The following is a 21,932-nucleotide window of genomic DNA, read 5'->3' on the forward strand; positions in this document are numbered from 1 at the left end:
CAGTCAGTGGCTTTAGTAAGGTGCACTGGTTGTACTCCGCTTTCCAAATAATGTCTTTCACGCGAACGTTTTTGTGAGCTGCACGCCAATAATGCGCTGGTTATGCGCCAATCTTGAATGAACATCTTGCCAACTCGGGTTACGAAGTATGAGCCACTTTGTGTGCGGCCAGGTTAAGGACAATTTTCGTCGTTCGGAGGTACCGGCCCGCAGCTTCAGCCTCAGTATCTGGCTACGGAAGCCATGCACGGACTTCCCGGCAGTGCCTCTAGATGTCGGAGCGTGTCCAGAAAAAAGCGCGAGTGAGAAGACCTGTTCCGCATGGCGATTGTCAGCGTTCGCATGAACCGGCATGACACGCATTTCAGAGGGCGCACGCACGCACGCTCCGCGGCAGCGCCGCTACACGACGCAGAGCGTTCGCAGGGACGCGCGCGAGAGAGACGTCCCTCTGCAGTAAACGTCTCATACGTAAGTTTTGACGGTGGAAATACGTTCTGTTTGTCTAGTGGTTCACTGCTAAACCCCTTATCATTGACAGTCATCCTGAGATGGCTTGAGCCGAATTTGTTTTGTTTCTCTATTAAGATTTTTTCATGTATATTTCCTCTTACTGTGCCTCCGAAGCTCTACTAACACATCTTATTTTGCTCCTAGAGTTGATGCTGCAGTTGGCGAGTGCCTGTTGCCTAGTCAGCTTTGTCCCCACAGGGCCATTGAAGTCGTCTATGACTAGTGCAGGCTGAGTTTTCGGCTTTGTGATTGGTAATTCAGCATTTTCGTAGAAATGTTCTACTTCTTGCAGGCGACTGAAAATTACAGCTAAGCTTGCGTTACCTTTAATTCATACCTAGTTTTATCCTTTATTACGATCAGTGCTATGCTGTCATTATTACAGTAGAATTTACCATTGCCTGTCCGCCTGCTATGCTGTTATGAATTAGAAATGATGTCCTGTACCCTCTTTCATCTGAAGGGCCTTGTAGAAAGAGAAGTGGCCGTTAGGGAGCGCTATATATTCTTCCTGTAGAAAAAGCCGCACCCTGTAGTCTTCTATGAAGTCATCAGCCCACGTATCCTCACTAAGGCTTGCCAGCGAATGTTTGATGATATCTGAAACACCTCTGCTAAACTAATTTCACTCATGTGTGTTCCCGTGTTGAATGTTTCCAGGTACAGCTTCCACTTGCGGCCTGAGATTCCAAGCACCCTCTGCTACGTCGCACGCTTCACCGCCGCCTTGGTCAGGGGCTCTGCAGCCGCTGGGAACCGAGGACCGGACGTTCATTGCGAGGTTTGTGAGTGAACTAGTGGCCAAATACTGCCTCAGGAAGGCTACTCCCTTATGAAAATGGATTTAGAGTTCCTTTAAAACTCCTAGTGAGTTCCTATGGAGTCAAAAGGGACTCTATAGGAACTCGCGATCTATAGTCTTCTCCACAAAATCTCTATAAAAAGACTAAAGAAACCTGCCTATCGAAACAAGTCATTTCACACACAATATATGTGTAATAGATGGTGTATTGACGTTATATGTACTGAATTCTATAAAGGAATTTTTCTAGTGTGTCTTTAAAACTTCTAACGCGACCTGTCCATGAAATGGCTTTCAATTCGCCCTCTATAGACGTTCCGTAGAGGGTGTATTGATATCACATGTACTAAATTCCATAAAATAATGTCTATAGAACATTTTTAGCACTTATAATGCGGCATGTCTATAGACTGACTCTCCATTACCATTCTAAAATTGTGCCATCCTAGACATCATATGTACTGACTTCTATAGAGCAACGTTTATAGGACATATAAAGAAGCTAAAGTGCGGCCTGTCTAAGAATGGCTATATATTTGCACTCTATAAACATTCAATAGAAGGGGTTCAATACTGTTAAATAATATCTCATGTTGTCTTTCTAACTCGGAAAGGCAACAATGCACCCATGGAAAATTTTGTACATGGAACAAATGTTATGAAAAAGTGATGTACACTACTTCAGAGCTAATTGGACAATTGCATTTGCCCTTGATGCGAGGCCTACCGCACTGATAGCGTACTGAGATACTGAAACACTATAGTAAGGTTCACGCACTGTAGCACGTTTAGATATTTTACTTTTTCGTGACATGTATACTGAGCTGTATCACTAAGTTCGTGTAAAATTACCACTCACGCACTTTTCGAAGAACTAAAAGTCTGATTATTTCAACCCCATTTCAGAAGTTTTTACTATCAAGCAAGAGCGTCTTTAAAAAGACACTCGTTGACGAAGGCGAACAAGGCACTAATCAAAATTAGAAAGACCAAAATAATGTCATGGGAGCGCGCATGGTGGTTTCTATCGCATATGCAGGTAAATCACAAAGATGACCAAAAGCACTAAGCAAAACGGCACGTGAGCAGCCGCATATTATTTATTGGCTGGAATGCAGTGACTGCAGCACTTGCGGTGGAAACACATCGAACGCCGCCGCACATTTCTGGAGCACACCACTTAAGTGTGACAAATGCACGCTGCACAAACGTGCAGTTCTTCTTTTTTTTGTTGTTGACGAATCTTGGAGGGTCGCACAATGCACACAGAAGGCCTGGACAACATGAGCGCGATCCCCGCACGGTAAGCACACCGACACGAAAGCTAGATACAGACCACATAAGCGTAACCTGCCGCTCACGAGCAAAATAAAATACGATCGTATATTTGTTGCTATGCACCGCACAGTTACAAAGCGCATGGAAACACCATACACTGCACACGTGTACCTCCGAGATAGTGTCAACAATTTCTGGGCTACATTTAAACGACAGTAGGAAGTTACTTCAAAGAGAAACGACCCGTCTACCTCTTGACCGATTCTTTCTTTAATTGCGTTTCCACGCTTATAAATGCTTCGACGTTGTGCACTATGTCTGCTTACGAGGCTTTCTGTTAACGAACAGTTCTGGGGAAAAACTGTAAGCTAATCACAGCTTGCTCCTAATACAGCTTTATTTTCAAGACAAGATGTGTGGACATAACTTTGACTTAACTAAACATTACAGGGCAAAGTATTGGAAAAAACAAAATTACATTGTAAATTGTTGCTGCAGCGTGTCCAAAATTTTACTTCGATGAAGAGGTCCCTATTATCATGACATTCGATGATTTCCACCTTTTCCTCACTTGCCACATTAGTGCAAACATTGTTTTCGTGACTCTTTAGGTGCTGCTTACATGTGTTCTCGATATGACAGAATTATTGGTCCACTGCTATAAGCTAACAGAGAACTCATTTTGTAGTGGTGAGACTGTGACCCGCAACATAAATCACAAGATCAAGGAGCCCCCAGAAATGCAGACCCCGTGGATATATGGCTGCAGCAGCATGGCGTGCGACCTGGATGGCCGACCATGTCAGGTGTGTATGAAGTGCACGTTCCAAACAGTGGGCTTGGTATCATTCATGGTGAAGTTTATGAACACATTACTTCACGCAGCTTATAAGGAGGATAAATATTTGTGAACCTTTATTGAACGTGATGCTTATTTGTGTGCATAGCCATTATGCCCACATTATAGTGTTCTGTACAAAACTATACCTAACCTTTCCTGACGTTTAGCATTCTTTCTCGCGTAAGTTGCTTGGCTGGAAGCTACGTTAATTTTTGCGGTATACATAGTATATTTAAAACTTTTGTTGTGGTTTTATTCTTTGAAAATTATTTCCTATGCTGTATCTTTTATGTACGTATCCTTTTTCTGTTTGTGCTACAATCTCGTGCAGTTTTCTGTGCATGTAAGAATTCGAAGTGAAGTGGGCTAAATATGTCGCAGGTCTAAGCACGTAGCGTGCACACCATTGTTTATCGTTGACATGTTTAGTTTTTATTTTTGTCTTGTTCCCATAATAGCAGCCACTGACAAATACACATTCGATGAGCTTGAATTTCTTGAAAATTAATATGAAGGCCGGTTACGCTGCATTTACTTCAGTAGTAAAGAGGCACAGACTGATTTCGATCCCTTGTGATCTACACAGGATGCCTTCTTTGGTTGTTGCACTAAAAATGGGGGCTCTTTCGCATATTTTGCTTTTTTATGCGGTATGCCTCACGGATTTCGCAGGTAATTTTTTTATGGTGGATGAATACAGATGAATGATTGTAATCCATCATGAAGCCCCATTGTGGAAATGTATGGCCAAGCTGGACGATTATGCTCGTCTTTTGAATGAAATATGGTGATCTCTTAGGCACACGATAAGGCACCGGCCAGTTTACCCTATGTACGCTTGACCACGTGTGAAAGCGATACAGTACACTCCTTATGACACACTGGACAACTTTGCTGGTATCTTCAATTGAGCAAGCGTCTCTTGCCTGCTTGGCTTTCTCACTTCACTTGCGTACTGCCATGCATGTTCTGCATACTTTCTTTTTCACTGGATATATAGGTATCCTGACAAGGAAGGCTTGCTTAAAGATACCACTAAACCCGCCGTGGTTGCTTAGTGGCTATGGGGTTGGGTTGCTAAGCACGAGGTCGCGGGATCGAATCCCGGCCATGGCGGCCGCATTTTGATGGGGGCGAAATGCGAAAACACCCATGTACTTAGATTTAGGTGCACGTTAAAGAACCCCAGGCGGTCCAAATTTCCGGAGTTCCCACTACGGCGTGCCTCATAATCAGATCGTGGTTTTGGCAAGTGAAACCCCATAATTACTTTTTTAAACATACCTGTAGTCTATTCCTATGTAGTCCATTCCTGTAGACTGTAGTCTGTAACTGTAGACTGTAGACTGTAAGATGTAGTCTGTTCCTATGATCATGTGTGTATTTGCTCAAATGTACATGCAGCAGACTGGCCAATGGCTCAACATATGCTTAGGAGTCCACCATAATTAACCCAAGGGACCAGTATGCTCGTCCCACTTGACCATGCACCGATGGGACTGGGGCGGTGCGCCGGATTAAGACTGTTCATCCGTTTTGTTCACTTACGGCAGCCAATTGACCAACAAGATCGCTTAGAAATACCATATAAAAACAGTGGGTCACAATCTGTTTACTGAATTCTCCGCAACCTCCAGCAGTAACGAATTTGTTTGTTGCTACTAGCTTCAGGCACCTTTTTCCTGGCCAAATCTCCTGCTTAACCTATAGAGCAGTTATGCAATCAATTTTCAAATTTACGTAATTCCTGAGTATAATTTTTGTTTACTGTTTTTCACATGCTATGTTACAAGGACCCTTTTTAATTAAAACCTAATTAACTTTACAATTACAATTTCGAATGTTCTTCATTGCGCTCAGGATACACACCAGTGTACATACTCATAGTAGATTAGAAACTAGTTGTTTCGATAACTCAAGAAGCACAAATATGCTGTGCCATTGTATCTGACAGTGACACTGCGACTGTGTTCCAAATACTACGCATTGGCAGTTGTCCAACATAATTTGCGAGAACCATAAAACATTATTGTCCTCATTGAGCAATCATGCATTATCATGATTGCCCAATCTTAGGCTCCACGTGAGAAATTTATTACTGGCATATTAAGCATAGTGCATACCAACTATGGCTAACATCTATGGAATATGAATTTTGTCTAAAGCTCAATAGGAGCGCGTTAGGTCATTCCCTTATTTTCAAAAAATTTGTTTGCTATGCATAGTGTGACGTCTGTATAGGACTCTTATCTCATGGGTGTTACTTGCTTATGTTATAAACGGGAATGTGCTGTCATTGCAAGATGAGATTGATGCGTGACTGGGCTATTGTCGCTTGGAGATACGTTTTTTTTCATTAGCAATGATATTGTAGGGCCAACCACATTGGCGCAGTGCTAATGTCACAGAATCTCGGGAAAATGAAAATATTCTCAAAAGTGATTCTCAAAAGAACTGCCCCACATTGGCAGAGTAGTGAGGGAGGTGGGGCGTTCTGGAACTTTCTTGTTATAATTTTTTATGAAATACCCAAATGAAACTTAGCATAGTGCTACAACTGTATACATATTTGTAGCATGTTTGTGCCTGCTAATACATTATGGCTGAATATTCATTACACCTTTTGAAAATTAATTTCAATTGTATTTTGCAAGCTCCATGTCGCCGATTACTAGACGGACCAAATGAGGCTAAAAGCTAGCCTTTCCTCGCTTCTTTCCCGGGAACTGAAATAGCAGGTGATCATGTAAGAATGAACTTGTAACATGTGAGCAGTAGCCAAAGCTCCATACAGGTCATGCCGGTGGTCGAATGCTCAGACAAACTGCAATATTTATTTTTTTACTTCTTCACTTAATATTAATTTATTCGTATCTCATGAATGTTTTACAGGTTTCCAGCAAGGAATCAGATAAAATAAAGAAATATTGTTGCATCAAAGTAAACATGTTTTTCGAGAAAGCATAATTCATGCAGCTCATTACCACGATGAAACGTTATTAGGCAACTAGTCGGCTTTTGATACGAATGCATTAAAACTGTAAAATTTGAAGAAACAAAGCTGTAAGGTTAAGAAATCTTACTCATAAGTAAAAAACGAGATCATATTTCTATTGGACCTAATACCATAATGTAATCTGGCAGATTTGAGATATTGTATTTCGCTCCAATGTACTATAACTAATTTGTGAGTAGATGCGGAAAACTGAAACATCGCAACAATTTCATGTAAGCTGTAAGTTTATATATCAAATTTGTTGACTTTACACTTAGCAGATGGAGTCTGCAGAACTACGATATCTGTTTTTGGCACAGAGACGTGGATCATTAAGCTTCGTGGCGTTATTTTTCTTAAACCTGCCAATTTTGAATAATTTTTACCTCTAGGCTCTCAATCATATAGTTCTTCATGCAACGAGTAGAATTTAACTTTCTCAAATGCCACAAACTTAATTCAAATTAGTCATGTAGTTGTCTCACAAATATTTCTGTATTTTGAATGTACTTCAGTAGTAAAATTTACAGAATTAACGGAATTGTGCTTGTGCTTTTTATGTAATTTACAGTTGCAAACTGAGAAAGATTTTTTCCTTCAAGTTTGGCTATTTTCAGCAATTTTAATAAGAATTGATCGCGTTAATGTAAAAATTACGATTTAAAAATTTTTTGATATATCAAACCTCATCAAATTTGATCCCATACTTGCCGAGAAAAACGATTTTACTGTTCATGTGCATTACATAGAAGCTCCCGAGCTAAATCTTTTTTTTAGGTATTGCGTGTGTTGGTCTGGTTTGTATTTCTCACCCTAACTTTAGAATATCGGCTTTGATCTCACAATTGTTTCCCTTACAACGAAATTCAAGCTTTTAAACTTTGTGCGATATATGGTGTACTTCTGTATGAAGATCACTACTTGCCCCATTTTTGCAGGGACTGCCGGTCTTAATTTTACACATAAACATAGTTTAAAATGCTGTGTGGTTTCGTCAGGCGGACACAACATTGCAGTGCACATTCATATCAGTCTATGTTCAGGCTTTAGTATCCAACCATTTAATGTGCACTGCTTGAACAGGCGGCCCTTTTGCAGTTTTAATGGCAAGGTTTGATGTCCTAGTCAAGCCTGTTATTGCCAGGTGTCACCTGTAAGCAAGTCTGCCACTGATTGCTTTACCTCTTGTTTCGTGCGTTAGCACCCACAGCTTGACCCGAGAAGCATGTTGGCAGCTACAGTTTGTGTGTTGAAAGTTCTAGTCTGAAGCGTGTATGTAACATATATGAAGCATGTATCTAGTCTGAAGTGCAATAACCATTTCAAACAGAATACTTTGTGGTTGTAGTACCCATTTTTTGCAAATGTATTTACTGTAGTCCTTATTGCCTACATTACAGTTCTCTAGAACTTTACACACTTTAGCACTTTACACATGGCGGCCTAGCTTCTATAGGCATTTGCCTGTAGGGACTCGAAAGCAACTGTATAAATATGTTCTATAGAAATTTGTCTTTAGCATTTTCAGAGCAACTCCATAGAAATATTCCATAGAAATTTGTCTTTAGCATCTCTAAAGCAACTCGACAGAAATGTTCTATAGAAATTTGTCTTTAGCATCTCTAAAGGAACTCGATAGAAATTTTATATAGAAATTTGCCTTTAGAATCTAAAAGGCAACTCCATTCAGCGATTCCATAGAAATGTGTCTTTATAGTTCCAATAAGAATGCGGTGGCCAAATAACTTTTGGAACTCCATAGCACATGTCTATAGGCAATAAAAATAAACAATAGAGCTTTATAGAACAAATAGAAACGTCTTTCTAAAGAAACAGATGAAACATTTTTGTAAGGGCTTACGCACCATCGCTAAGACTAGGACTTTCGAGTTACCCATAGATCAGCTGATGATATCCAGAGCAAAGCTGAGAGCTTCATCCGCGTAGAGTGAGGCTCCGCTGCGAGGTGTTTCAGCGTGGAGTGACAAGGATTGAAAAGGACGCCGTTTATTAGAGAGAAATACGGCTGTCTGGCATTGTGTCGCCGGGCCGCCTCAGCCCATGAAAAAGGGAGGTCGCCGGATAGGGATGTGCGTGTCGCACATGCAACGGAACCCTTGGCAGTAGCCCGTGCTCCCAGGGTAGAGGCGCATGCACCTTCGCTGGCACATCATTATCATTCCCCGCGCACATCCGAAGTCCCGACCTGCGACAAGCGAAAGAACCTTCTTAGCCGAATAACGGAAGCGATATCGCACCAGCGATGTGTTTAACTACTCGCATTTTTTTTTCTCCTATAATCACCTTTCATTTTAAGCATATATCTTTATAAATTTTTAATACACAGAATACTAGAGACGCAGAGGCTAAAGGCTTAAAATATGTGACAGAAGCCTGTGACCCTTCACATTTTGGCATGCAGCATAAGCAATTAAATGAATATGTGCACCCATGCGTTCTTCAAATGAAACATACAGGAAAAGCAGAGACCTTATTCATTTTACGCTCCGATACATATGAAGAAAAGCATCATTATCTAGATGTCTCTATCGTAATTACATACTACACAGGATAGATATATACATATAAACATACATTATGCGCCCGCGTAATTGGTCATGGAGACATATTCCTACCACACACGCAGATATTTCGACGCGCATATACATATTACACGCATTCGTATATTTTCACACATGAAACAGATCAAACTTAAATGGATCCCATCACGCGAAAAGTTATTCATGAGCCAGGGGCGTAGCCAGGAGGAGGGGGAGGGCTTATGGTGCTTCAGCCCCTCCTCAAAATTTTTTCCTGCTGTCATGCACCGCCGACCAAGACAGCATCTGGTGCCGGAAATCATTCTGGATATTACCTAGAATGCCTTCTTTCACGCGCGAGAACACATTTCGGCCCGAACATTGCGAACTCGGGCTGGAGTTTGCCAGAACGCCCATGCACCGGGAGTCACATAACGCAGGAGTCCCATCCGAGCACAAAGTTTCAAGGGCGTTTTGATGGCGAGCGGGCTCGTCGCGGCATCTCGCGGAGGCCATGGAATCTACGGAGCACATGGATTTCAATTCCCAAATTTTATGGGTATAAAGGTCTCATAAACTTTTGATGCGAAAGGTGCATTGACATTTCCAAAGTCGTGCTTGAGATTCAGAATTCCGGAACTTTGTGGGTTTAATGTCCCTATAAAGATTTGACGCCAAAGGTATATTGATTTTCTGAAGTCGTACATCGGACCGTACCACTAGACGAACCAAATCTACACTATCAGACAAGCTGCTGAAGCACGCAGCGAGGTCCGATGAGACGAAGCGATATGAAGCGTTGTGGATGTTTATTTTGGCCGTCTTATGCCACAGAAAAGGATATCAAAATATTTTTTTAACCTGCGCTAACACATCCATGTCGAGTCACTAAAGCCAGCAAAAGTAACTACGCTTTATTTTATTTTCTACTTTGACTTTTATTCGCGAGGACACATTGAGCCTCTTCAATTTTCTTGTTCTCGCTACCCGCGGGCTGCCAGAGCCAGCCAGAGCACGTGCGTTTTTCTCTGGCGGGGGGGATCTTGGCCTGGGAGAGTTTTGGATGCTTTCTGGCTAGCAGACGAGAAAAAGAAACAATGGTCGCTCGCGGCCATCCCTATGTAGACTCGACGGATTGCGACGCGTTCGCTTGATCGCAACCTCTCCGAAAAGTCTTGTCTAGCCAGTGTAGGATACCGAGCAGTATAAGTATGGCTCCCTGTGAACAAGCGTCTCATCTTTTCTTCGCTATTCCTTCGGTAGCCACTTGAATTGCCCAAAGTGGGCCTTCAATTGAGGCCAACTGCCTTTGCTTTCATATATTTTTTTTCATTTCGGTGCCCCCGCCCCACAAAAGAAAAAGAGAGATTTTTGCGTCAAAGCGAATTGTCGCATGGTGAAAGTTCGATTTTGTTACTACTTCTTCTGTGGAAAGTAATGAGCCGCGGGAGTCTTCAGCTGCCGGATACTCTTGTTATATTATTACGATAGCAATTATATGGACTGTCTAGGCGCATTCCTGTTGTCGCCCTCGCCTTCATATTCAGTATAAAGTCAAAGGGCGATAAATTTGTGACCGCGAGCCGCATGCTGTACCTGCGAGTGAAAGTGTAGGGAAGGGGTGTGGCGTGGTGGCTCAGTCTTGTGTGCGCAAGAGAGAAAAGCGGGGAGGAAGCGCGCCACCTTCCGTCGTGCATGGTACATTAAAAATTAAATTATGGAATTTTACGTACCAAAACCACTTTCTGATTATGAGGCACGCCGTAGTGGAGGACTCCGGAAATTTTGACCACCTGGTGTTCTTTAACGTGCACCTAAATCTAAGTACACGGGTGTTTTCGCATTTCGCCCCCATCGAAATGCGGCCGCCGTGGCCAGGATTCGATCCCGCGACCTCGTGCTCAGCAGCCCAACACCATAGCCACTGAGCAACCACGGCGGGTGCGCATGGTACATCAGGGGGAGTGGATGGAGGGGGGGGGGGGGGTACTTTGGATTCTGTAATCTGGGAATCTGTGATTGCGCAACATGCCTATTTGCATTGTTTGAGGCATTCTATACACTGACTTTTTCTGAGATACGTTGATTTATCGGATACTTATACTTATATTTAAATATCTTGTTGCGAGGTTTTTTGTATGCGTGCAGTCAACTTTGTTTCCAGTGACACGTTTTTGCCTTAAGCATGCTGTATCGTCACATTTGTATATTCCATCGTATTTTCACATATATAATGCATGAGGGCGAGTCAAATGAAAGGGAGCCAACCCATCCCGCGCAATAATGGTACGGTTCACTATATGCGAGGCATGAGTGTCGCACACAGGCATGTCCCATTCACAAAAGTTACATGCACGTGTGAGGATAAATGTTCTTTAATGCTCTCATATACTGGGTTGAACATGGCTGGGTGACCTAATTGACGCGCCAGTAGCTGAGCAGCGGGGTGTCGAGGGGTTTTTGACAGCTGAAGGTGTTTCCCAAAAAGAAATTAGTCGCCGTATGGCTGCCGTGTACGTTGAACGTTGCATTTCGTTGGCCACTGTGAAGCGTTGATGCCAATGGTTCAAAGAAGGACGTGAGAGTTGCAAAGACAATCTAAGACCGGGCCAAAGCCACCGTGCAATCACCCCCAACACAATTGCAAAGGTTCATGAGCTGATTAGACAAGAACGGAGGATAAGCATCGATAAATTGGCAGGCCGTGTGAACATCAGTCACAATTCGGTCCACACGATAATTCATGAACATCTCGGTCATCGGCACTTGTGTGCGCAATGGATGCTCAAGATTTTGAACCACCGCCAGTAGACCGAGAGGTTTGGCGCTGCCTTGACTCATCTGATCCAGCATCACAATGAGGGTGACGGCTCCTTGTCTGCAATTGCAACCGGGGACGAATCATGGTGACACTACTACGAGCCTGAAACACGATGGCAAAGCTTACTGTGGAAACATTTGAATTCACCACCCCCAAAGAAAGCAAAGGCCATTATTTCTGCCAGAAAGGCGTTTCTGACTTTTTTTTAGATCGTCAGGGGCCATTACTGATCGAACTTGCTAAACCTGGAGAGGCTATCAATCGTTTCCGATATTGTTAAACGCCTGATCGGCTGCGTATCGTCATCAAAAACAAACAGCCTGGAAAAGTGACTAATGGGATCATCTTGCTTCACGACAATGCCCGTCCCCACGTCGCTGATGTCATTACCACAAAACTGGAAACTTCAAATGGGAAACGCTGCAACATCTGCCCTACGTACTAGACCTGTCGCCTTGCCACTTCCACATTTTGGGGCAATTTAAAAAACAGCTCAAGGGAACCAGATTCCTCTCAGACGATGACGTGAAAGAGTCAATTACAGACTTTTGAAGCCGCAACCCAAGAAGTTTTATGAGACAGGAATCACGCGACTCGTTAGTCAGTGGTATAAATGTCTAAATGCTCACGGAGACTACTTATAAATAATGTACCCCGTTTGTCGTATATTCGCATTGGCTCGCTTTCATTTCAATACCCTCATATGTTTTGCAGAACTCCTGCTTTTTGTATGCATGTGCTGTCTGTTGCGACTATAATTTCGGTGCAATTACAATACACGACCGGTGAAAGCTGCTTCTGCGCAATACATTTGAACAAAGGACAGCGTCATTGAGATTTTTCCCTGGTCGTTGCATATGTTGAAAAATGTAAGCAAAGTTATTGAGTGAGGAAGTTTCATTAAAATGCGTGTTTAACTTGTTCATTTCTTGGCCTTTACATTTTTCATATCAGAGGCATGCAGTGCTTTACTGGTTTCGAACTGATATGTTTCTAAAATTCTTCGAGTATTTTCTTTACTTATTAAATAGACAAAAATATAGAAGCATTGATATCAGTTATTTCGGGCACAATTTTCGGGACCCATACTAGTATATTATTTAATGAAAAAAATACATATATCACTTGTCGTGACAGTGCGTAGCGTTCGGGAATTGGTTTGCAGCATCATTGGCAATGGCAATGCAGTTATTATTCATGTTTTTGATCCCTCGACAAATTCTATAAGCAGGAAGCTGAGCTGTCTGAGCCCCTCCCTTTCAATGTTCGAAATACCACTTATGTAGCGCGCATTGAGCAACAGAAAGCTGCATCGGGAGTTTGTCATATTGTTCTACAATACTCTGAGTGACACCTTTCAGCTAATTATAACAGTCGAGAAGTTGAACGTTTAACCCGGGCTAATTATGTAATTAGGCGGAATGCAAAGAAGAAAAATAATCTTTGTATTTTCGAGCAACGGCAAACAACATTACCTTGGTTCTGTCCGGCTACGTGAACTTTGCGTATCTTCAAATCTTGGTACACGATTGTTGGGACACCCAGTATATGGAGACACTCTCGCCTAACTCTCGCCATGGGGGTGCAGCTCCATGACGCAGCACGTGTTGTGTGGAAGAGCGAGAGGTGAACGCAGCTCCGAACACGCGTCCCGCAGCACGGAGTGTCGGTGGTGGAAGTAGGGCAGTCGCCAAGTGGCTTCTATGCTAATCCCAAGAAGGTCGACACGCATGATAACAAGAATTGTCCCTGAATTTTAATGCGAAGCGTGAAGCTCTCAGCAAAATCGCACAAGGTGATTTTCAAATCTATGTTTCAACCTTAAAAAGATCAGTTTTGCCACATAAAAACCGGGCAAATATTGCAACACTATTAAGCTAGTCATAGTAATCTATATAAGATAGAAAAATCATGAGGATGTAAGCAGTACTTCAATACCGTAATTTAATGATAAGCTAACTTAGGAGTTTGAAGATAGCCAATCAGTATTACATGTGCCGAAAGGCTTCATTTAATGTGAGCCACGAGATCATACGATAATTGAGTGGTCCTCACTCATCTGGGCACGAAGGCCACGTAACTCGCAAAAAAGACCAAAGTTCTGGCCCCTTGATGCACTAGGGGAGCAGCTTGCTATAACTCCCTAATTGGCTAATAATAGCAAAAGGGAGGAGAAATGCGCCCATAATGAAACATAGTACGCTATGCGCATACATGTACAAGGTTCCCTGGGGTGTGTGGAAAGGTCTAATTGTTGTAGGACTTACATTTGGAAATGCGGTTATTTGCTTGAAGTTAGGGGTACAATCAGGTGACTTGATGAGAAACAAAAATCAGTGGGACGCCTTGCATTGGGCACTGACGGGAAGAATCCTTATGAAGCTGTGCAGGGCGAGATGGGCTTGGGAAGTTTTGAAGTGAGGGAAGCTCAGGGTAAAATTGATTTTGACGAACGACTGAGGAATATGAAATAAAGTAAATGGGCTGGGAGAGTGTTCAGGTATTCGTACAGGAATAACATTGATTCACAGTGGAGGAAAAGAACTAGGAACCTTATGAGCAAGTCTGAGGCGTGTATGGCGAGCAATGCAGGAACAAAAAATGTCATGTGCAAAGTCAGAGAGGCTGAAATAATGTCATGGGTGGTGGCAATGGAAAAGAAACCTGCCATGTGTAGCAACTTAAAAGTAAAAAATAAAATCAGGGAAGAAACTATTTATGATAACTCAAAGGAAATCTCATTATTTTCGAACCGAGATCAGGATGCCTTGGAACATGCACCTATAAAGCGAGGTATAAGAAGGAAGAAAAAGCATCTGCTTACTGCGGTAAAGCTAGGAAAACTATAGAACATGTTTTATTAGAATGTGAAGATATCTGACCAGCGACAGATTAAGCCACTTCTGGCCTCCTTGAAGCCCTTGGGTTCAGGGATAGCAGGGGGAAAAGTAATCATGTCCGCGATACAGATTAGTGAGAGGTGGTTGGAGGTTCGGTGGAGAAAAAGTAGCAAGACCACAAACAACCCAGGCAAACAGAAGCGAAGTTCCTAGCAAAAAAATTTGGAGGTTTTACGTGTCAAAATCACGATATTAATATCAGGTACGCAGTAGTGGTGGACTACGGAATGATATGGACCCCCTGGGGTTCGTTAACGTGCACCTAAATCTCAGTACACCGGTGTTTTAGCATTTCGCCCCCATCGAAATGCGGCAGCGGTGGCCAGGATGCGATCCCACGACCTCGTGTTCAAAAGCCCAGCACCGTAGCCACTAAGCAACCACGGCGCGTTGTTCATAGTAGTGGCTCACAAAGTTTGATGCTGGGAATTTTTCGTTTGTGTATTTTCTCAAAAATGTAGGCCGGACAAATTAAGTAGGCAAAATAAGAACAAAAGCTTGGTGGCGCAACCCAGCATCCCCTTTACAGCATCGATAGTATGCATCTATCCACCCATCCATTATCGAAGTCCACTAGGACTTCTTCGAACGTGCTCCTGCACAGACTCAAATATCAGTGTACCAGTAAACGATTCTTGTTCCTGTGCCAGGCTATTCCAACAAGCTCAGTTTCTGGAAAATTATACTTCAAGGCTACAGGTATGAACTTAGGGTAATATCTTCAGCCAATTGACCAGAACTACAGGTCTCTGTGACGTCAAATCAATTGCTTTTGTTGAACAAGATTTACACAGAAGCCGCTTGCTAGATTGGGAACATTTAATTTGGTAGGATGTGGTTACATGACTTCACACGCGAAACAAGCCGAAACCGAAAATATTTTGAGATTAACAGACGTCAATGCAGTTCATTGAACGTTGAAGCCAGCCAGCGCCCACGCCGAAAGTTCCTAAGAAAGATATTAAAATATGCCACTCGTCCTTTTAAAGTTATTTTTGGACCTGGATTTGTATTCTTACAATAATAAGGTAAAGCAAAGATTGAGCTTACTTCATCTGTTGCTTTGTAGACATGGGGTGCTTACTGTGTCAAGTGCGTGCATTCGTAAGTCGATTATGGGTGGGTCTACGTTGGTCAGTTGTGAGAACTATTTGAAGGGGAGTAAGTGTTTCCGATTGGCCGGCGAGTATTTGCATGTACAGAGGCATCCTCTTGCATCCAGATGAGTAAAAAAAAACCCCTACTCTCATCCGCCTTACTGCCTGCCGAAGGCTGACGCTATCTTTCATCAATAGTTTGCTGAAAGTATCGTTTAATATGGGCAAATATTCCTTCTGGCGTTCCGAATTTCAGATTGTGGTACAGATTCGGTATATATTGTGAGGAAAATTAATAGCATTCTTGATAATCACGAAAATCAATGCCTCATTCAGCGGGCAAAGTGAAACCACTAATTTCTGTATTGCACATGCATACGAGGTGTATTAAAAAAAACAAGAATTTTTCTATAACATTTTTGTCGCTTATTGCACAACATTTTAAGCCCGGCCCCCTCAAATTAGTCCCCTCTATTTAATGCACTGTTCCCATTATTTCTGGTATTTTTGAAAAGCCTCCTGGAATGCACTTTCTGGCATGGCGCACACATTTCTTGCGGCATTGTCCTGAATCCCCTCTATGGTTCGGAAGAGACGTCCTTTCAACGTGGTTTTGAATATGGGAAACAGGAAGAAGTCTGCTGCCGCTAGGTCCAGAGAATACGGTGGATAGAGCACAATGGAAGTGTGATGTTGTGCTAGGTAGCGGCGAACAAGGAGCGCCGCGTGAGCCGCTGCATTATCGTGATGCAACATCCAAGTCTGGTTTTTCCACAACTCAGGCCGCTTACTGCGCACATCAGCCCTCAAACGCGCTAAAATTCCCTGGCAGACTTCCTTGCTTGCCATCTGGCCACGTGTTGCACATTCGTAATAGACGAATAATGCCTTTGCAGTAAAAAAAACACAACCAACGTCACCTTGATCTTTGAATGACTCATGCGTGGTTCTTTTTTTGGACGAAGAGAACCTTTGCCCAACCCTTCGACAGCTGTATCTTCGTTTCAATATTGACACCTGTACTTGCTTATCGTTCTCCGGTGATCGCTTTTCACCGGCTCACAAATGTTAAACATTATCACTCGGCGCAGGCCGCGTCTGCATGTATCGGAAGTTTCTCGAATGTCTAATCAGTGGTTCTATCCGACATCTGTTGTCACCGAACCTTGTGTAGATTGATTTTAAGCGCAATGCGAATTGTGTAATACTTTCTGGAAGACACGTGGGCACCAGGGTGTCTTGCCAGCACTATGATACTTTCGATGATTCATATAGAAAAGCCGATGCGCTAGACCTGCAGATCAAATCTTCAACGATCGCCGACAGTGCTCGCCGCTGTCGTTGAGCTTTGAACGTCACTGGTTTTTAGGGGCACAAGTTCGTCTAATAAACAGCTCATTTCGTCAGTCACAGTTTGGTTACTGTGTTTTTGACCGTCACTTCAACGTGACATCTGGTGGAGGTGCTTTGACGCTCGTGTACGGGACTCCCCCGCAAAGCAGTGAAAGAAACTCGAACCGAGACGACAACACCAACGTTGTACCGGATCATCGAGCTAGCCTCAGACTACGAAACGAGCCCCCAGAGTAGGGACCTCTTCGCGCGAACACTTAAGAAGCGCTCGGCCACGACAACATCAACAATGACAGCCCCAATGCCGCCTACAGCGATCGTGTTGCAGCACCGCAGGTAGCCACCTATATTCCGTGGCTCAGCATTTGAGGATCCCGGAAACCTGGCTGGAGACGTATGAAATGGTTGCTGCGTTTAACAACTAGAACAGTGACGGCAATATACTCCATCTCTTCTCATTGGAAGACGCCGCCAAGACGTGGTTTGAGAATCGAGGAATTACCTTAACAACGTGGAACGTGGGAACTTAACATTGTGGGACCTGCGGCGTTACCGGACCCGGGCGCGGACGCGCCAGGGCCCGGTAACGCAGTAGTTTCACTGTTCACCGCCGTCAGCTCACCCACCCGTCGCCCAGCGCAGCTACCGAAGGAAGACAGATGTCTGGCACGCTCTAGACCACCTCTAGACCTCTGCTACTACTGCGGAGAAGTGGATCACGTCTACCGCCGCTGCCCATACCGTGAAATCGGACCACGAGGGTTTGCCGAAAACGCGCGGGTCCACAGCTTGGCGAATGGCATCGTGATATCGCCGACTACCTCGCCGCCACTAAGTGGGGCCCTTGAAGACCATCCCGTTCGCCGCCAACAGGCCGCTACTTGTTGCCACAACGCCGACCATACGCTGGCCCAGCCCGGGGTCGGTCCGTCAGTCCAGAAGGAAGTTGGTGGGGTGCGTGCAGCAGTTGCGAAGTGCACTGAAGAACGGGAATGGCCAAATAGGATGCTCACTAGAAAAACTTGTCACCAGGTTCGTCCCACACACAAAAAAAAAATGTTGAATATTACGCGCCAAAGCTATTATTCGATTATGAGGAACGTTGTAGTTGGGGAGCCCGGATTGATTTTGACCACCCTGGTTTCTTTAACGTGCGCCAAATTAACCGTACAGAGACGCGTTGGCATTTTGCCCCCGTTAAAATGCGACCTCCGTGGCCGGTGTTCGATCCAGTGACGTCGTGCTCAGTACCGCAGCGCCATAGCCTTAATGACACCGCGGCGGGTTCCGTCCCATGTGCCTCGGAGGCTGTATACTTCATTACCCCGAGTGTGGTCACGTGCACAAGGGATGAACTAACCATTGCCTAAATTTGCGGTTGAAGGACAACCTTAATGCAACGAAAGGACGAGTGCGTTCCTCCAGCTTGGAGATCAATTACTGAGACTGGATGCATGTGCAGCAGAGTTCGGGCGCACATCGGTTTTCTTCAGACACGGGGACAAGATAAGGGCAAAAATTAGCGAGTCCACTATCAAGAGAAATGGGACAATGTGTGTCAGCCAGCTCTCTTTAGAGCTTTATAAGCTGTCTTTCCTGCCCATGCTGCCGGCCCAGGTTTTATTCCTTTCTGTACGTGTGTTCGTATTGAGGCGGCACGTACACGCCAAAGTGAGGTGTGGAAGCCAAAAAAAATGTTCTCGCATTTAAATACCGGCTGTCAAAGGGTTAAGGCAGCGTCTGCCCTGTCCTACATAGGTACGATTATAAGAAAATGGCATTTAGTCTTTAGTGTTTTCCTTTTTTTCACGTGAACACAAATGCCACCATGCTCTGTTGTCTCACGTGCGCATGTTCTTTCTCATGGGCAAAAATGTAGTTGGTGTCTGCGGCGTAAAAGCCGTTTTTGTCCCGTTCAAGCTAGGAGAGATTCGCGCTCACGTAAAAAGAAAGGTACAGCAAACCTCCCCCCCCCCCCCCCCCACCAATCTTTCCCAACTAAATATCAATTAAGAAATATGATTGCTTCTAGCGTACAGCAGAACTTGCAAGTGGTGCGTCGTCCCGCGGCCTTTGTGTACAATGTGATAGTACGTGTTTAAGGTTAGATGCGCTTGGTGTTTTATATGAATGCACAGAAAAAGACAACGGCCGAGCGGGGCGAGCGCGAGCTCCAGCAAGAACAACCGTCTTCTTCCTCTTCGTCTTCTGCTGGCGCCCGTTTTAGAGCGCAGCTCTTTGGCGTCCGTTCCTGGGTTTCGCGTCGTCGTCGGCGTTGTCGTCGGCCTCGTAACCAGCTCCGCCCCCCTTTCATCCCCCCAGCGCTAGCAGCGACCGACTGATACCGCTGGATGCCGCTGACGCCGCTAGAGAGTCAAGATAACGTGACTGCATAGAACACCGTCGCCGCCATGCAGAAAGAGGAGGAAAGGGTCCCCCCCCCCCCCTGTTCTTGTGTGGCGGATAGGGTGCTCTTCAGTTGCCGACGCGCCGGTTATTTCACGTAGGCCCCGGCACGTCGACGAATACGTGACCACCTTCCCACGGCTAGACCTGGTTCTTAGTGCTGCGGAAGCGAGGGTATCATATTGTTTGTGTCGGCATCGGCGGCGTTGTCCCTGAAACCAACTCCGCAGCTGGGGTTGACTCACTATCGGCGTCAGCGGCATCAGTCAGTCGCTGCTATCTCTTCCCTCCTCCCTTTATCGTGTTGTCCGCTTGCTGCGCGCGCTTCTGCCCCCATCGTTTGCCGCTGGGTGTACACGCCGCCCCCCTCCCCCCTCTTCCTGCGAGTCTCCGGTTGTCAAAGCGCCGGCTCGAACTTAATTCCTTTCTTCGCTCCTCCTCCAATGCAACCCCTGTGCGGTGGCAATCAGAGAGCCAGATCGGTGGCGGCGGATCTGTATATGTGCACCGCCCGAGCCGAAATTGCCGCTGCCGTTCGCCCTGTGCGGTGGCAATCAGAGAGCCAGATCGGTGGCGGCTTGACATAAAGACAAACAGCAATTTCCTAACACTTATGCGGGAGAACATCCCGTTCCTCTCGCTCGTAACGCGTCCCACGGCTGTGACAACCTCGCGAGGCACTTGTATAGATCTCGTCTTTGAGAATCAAGCATTGGTGTACCAAGTCGAACATATATCAGTCTATTTCTCCGACCACAAAGCTTCCTTCATGACTGTCAAGAACTGTTAGTGGAGTCTTTGTTAAAGGAATACGTGTGAAAAATAAAAAAAAAATTCTGTGATAGCGCATACATGTGTTGCTCGATTTCTTTGCCTCAATCTATCTATCGAAAAGGTGAAACAGCTTATTTGCTGCGCTCAAATTTCGCATTAGGAAGTAACGTAATCGTCGGTAATTTTTTCTCACTACCATCACTCCCCGACAACAAAGGAGCCATCCTGGCGACCTATGAAACCGGCTGAACTGATGGGTCGTAGTGCGGCTTCAGTCGGCCGACATGAACAGTTTCGCGTCCGCGTCGCCGTTGGTCCGTAGATGGCTGAATAGGCTCAATGACGTAGTTTACCGGGGACGTCTGTTGTAGAAGCCGGTTGGGACCGTCATATTTTGAGCTGGACTTTGTAGAAGGGCCAGGAGTAGACGAAGCAACGCGAAGCCATACGAGAGTTCCAGGTGAATATCGTGCAAAAGTCAAGCTTGCGTCACGGCCATGTTTCTAGCTGGCCTGGTCTTGCGAGTTAAGTGAGTGAGCGATCTGACGGCATTCTTCGGCATAAGTGGCGGCTTCGGATAGAGTCGTAGATTCGGAAGCGGCAGGGCGATACAAATGAATTGTGTTCAGAAACGAGGAATGTTCGCGACCATAAAGAAGAAAGAAGGGAGAGAATACCATGGTAGACTGAGTAGCGCTATTCTAAGCATGCGTAACAAAGGAGAGGATGCGGTCCCAGTTAGTGCGGTCAGCGGAGACCTACACTGCGAGTATGTCACCGAGAGTACAATTAAAGCATTCAGTCATACCACTGGTTTGCGGGTGATAGGCGCGTGTAACAGTTTTATGAACAATGTTGCATTCGCGAAGGAGGGCTTCACAGCTTTGGATAGAAATGAACGACCACCGTCACTCAGTAGTTCGCGAAGCGCACCGTGTCGAAGAACAAGGTTGCGAAGGATGAACAGCCGACTTGATGTTCTGGGGCCGCCGAAAGCGCTGAAGTTTCGGCGTAACGCATGAGTTGGTCCACGGCGACGATGACTCAGCGGTTGCCATCTGGGGTTAGAGGGCCATACAAATCAATGCCGATACGGTCGAAAGGCCGGGAGGAACAAGGTAATGGTTGGAGTGGCCCTGTTATCTTGTGAGGTGGGCTCTTGCGGCGTTGGCACTTGGAGCCCGAGTGGACGTACTGCCGAACGAAGCGGTACATTCCTAGCCAGTAGTATCGAAGCCGTAGGCGTGCATAAGTCTTTGGTACACGGGCATGGGCGCTTTGCGGATCCACATGAAAAGAGGCACAGACGTCGGAACGTAAATGGCGAGGAATCACTAGCAACCATTTACGGCCACCAGGTAGGTAATTGCGGTGGTACAGGAGCCCTTCGCGGGTGGCAAAGTGGCGAGCAGTGTGACGAAGCGAGCGGTCAGTGGGTCGTGATGATGGTTGAGATAAATGCTCTAGAAGAGAGGCTAGCCAAGGATCCCTGCGTTGCTCTCCTGGCATGTGGGCGAATGGAAGAGACAACGAATCGTAGCTGGAAGCAGACGGAGTACCATGCTCATTGGGCAGCGGTGTGAACGAAAGAGCTTCGGCATCCGAATGCTTA

At 45.0% G+C, this 21,932-nt stretch overlaps 1 pseudogene; it reads left to right on the forward strand.

Moving 5' to 3' along the window:
• LOC126540216 (uncharacterized) overlaps positions 1-21,932 on the forward strand; it is a 205,427-nt pseudogene that overhangs the window by 11,426 nt on the left and 172,069 nt on the right.

The sequence above is a fragment of the Dermacentor andersoni genome, chromosome 2, assembly GCF_023375885.2.
Source record: "Dermacentor andersoni chromosome 2, qqDerAnde1_hic_scaffold, whole genome shotgun sequence".
NCBI lineage: Eukaryota > Metazoa > Arthropoda > Arachnida > Ixodida > Ixodidae > Dermacentor > Dermacentor andersoni.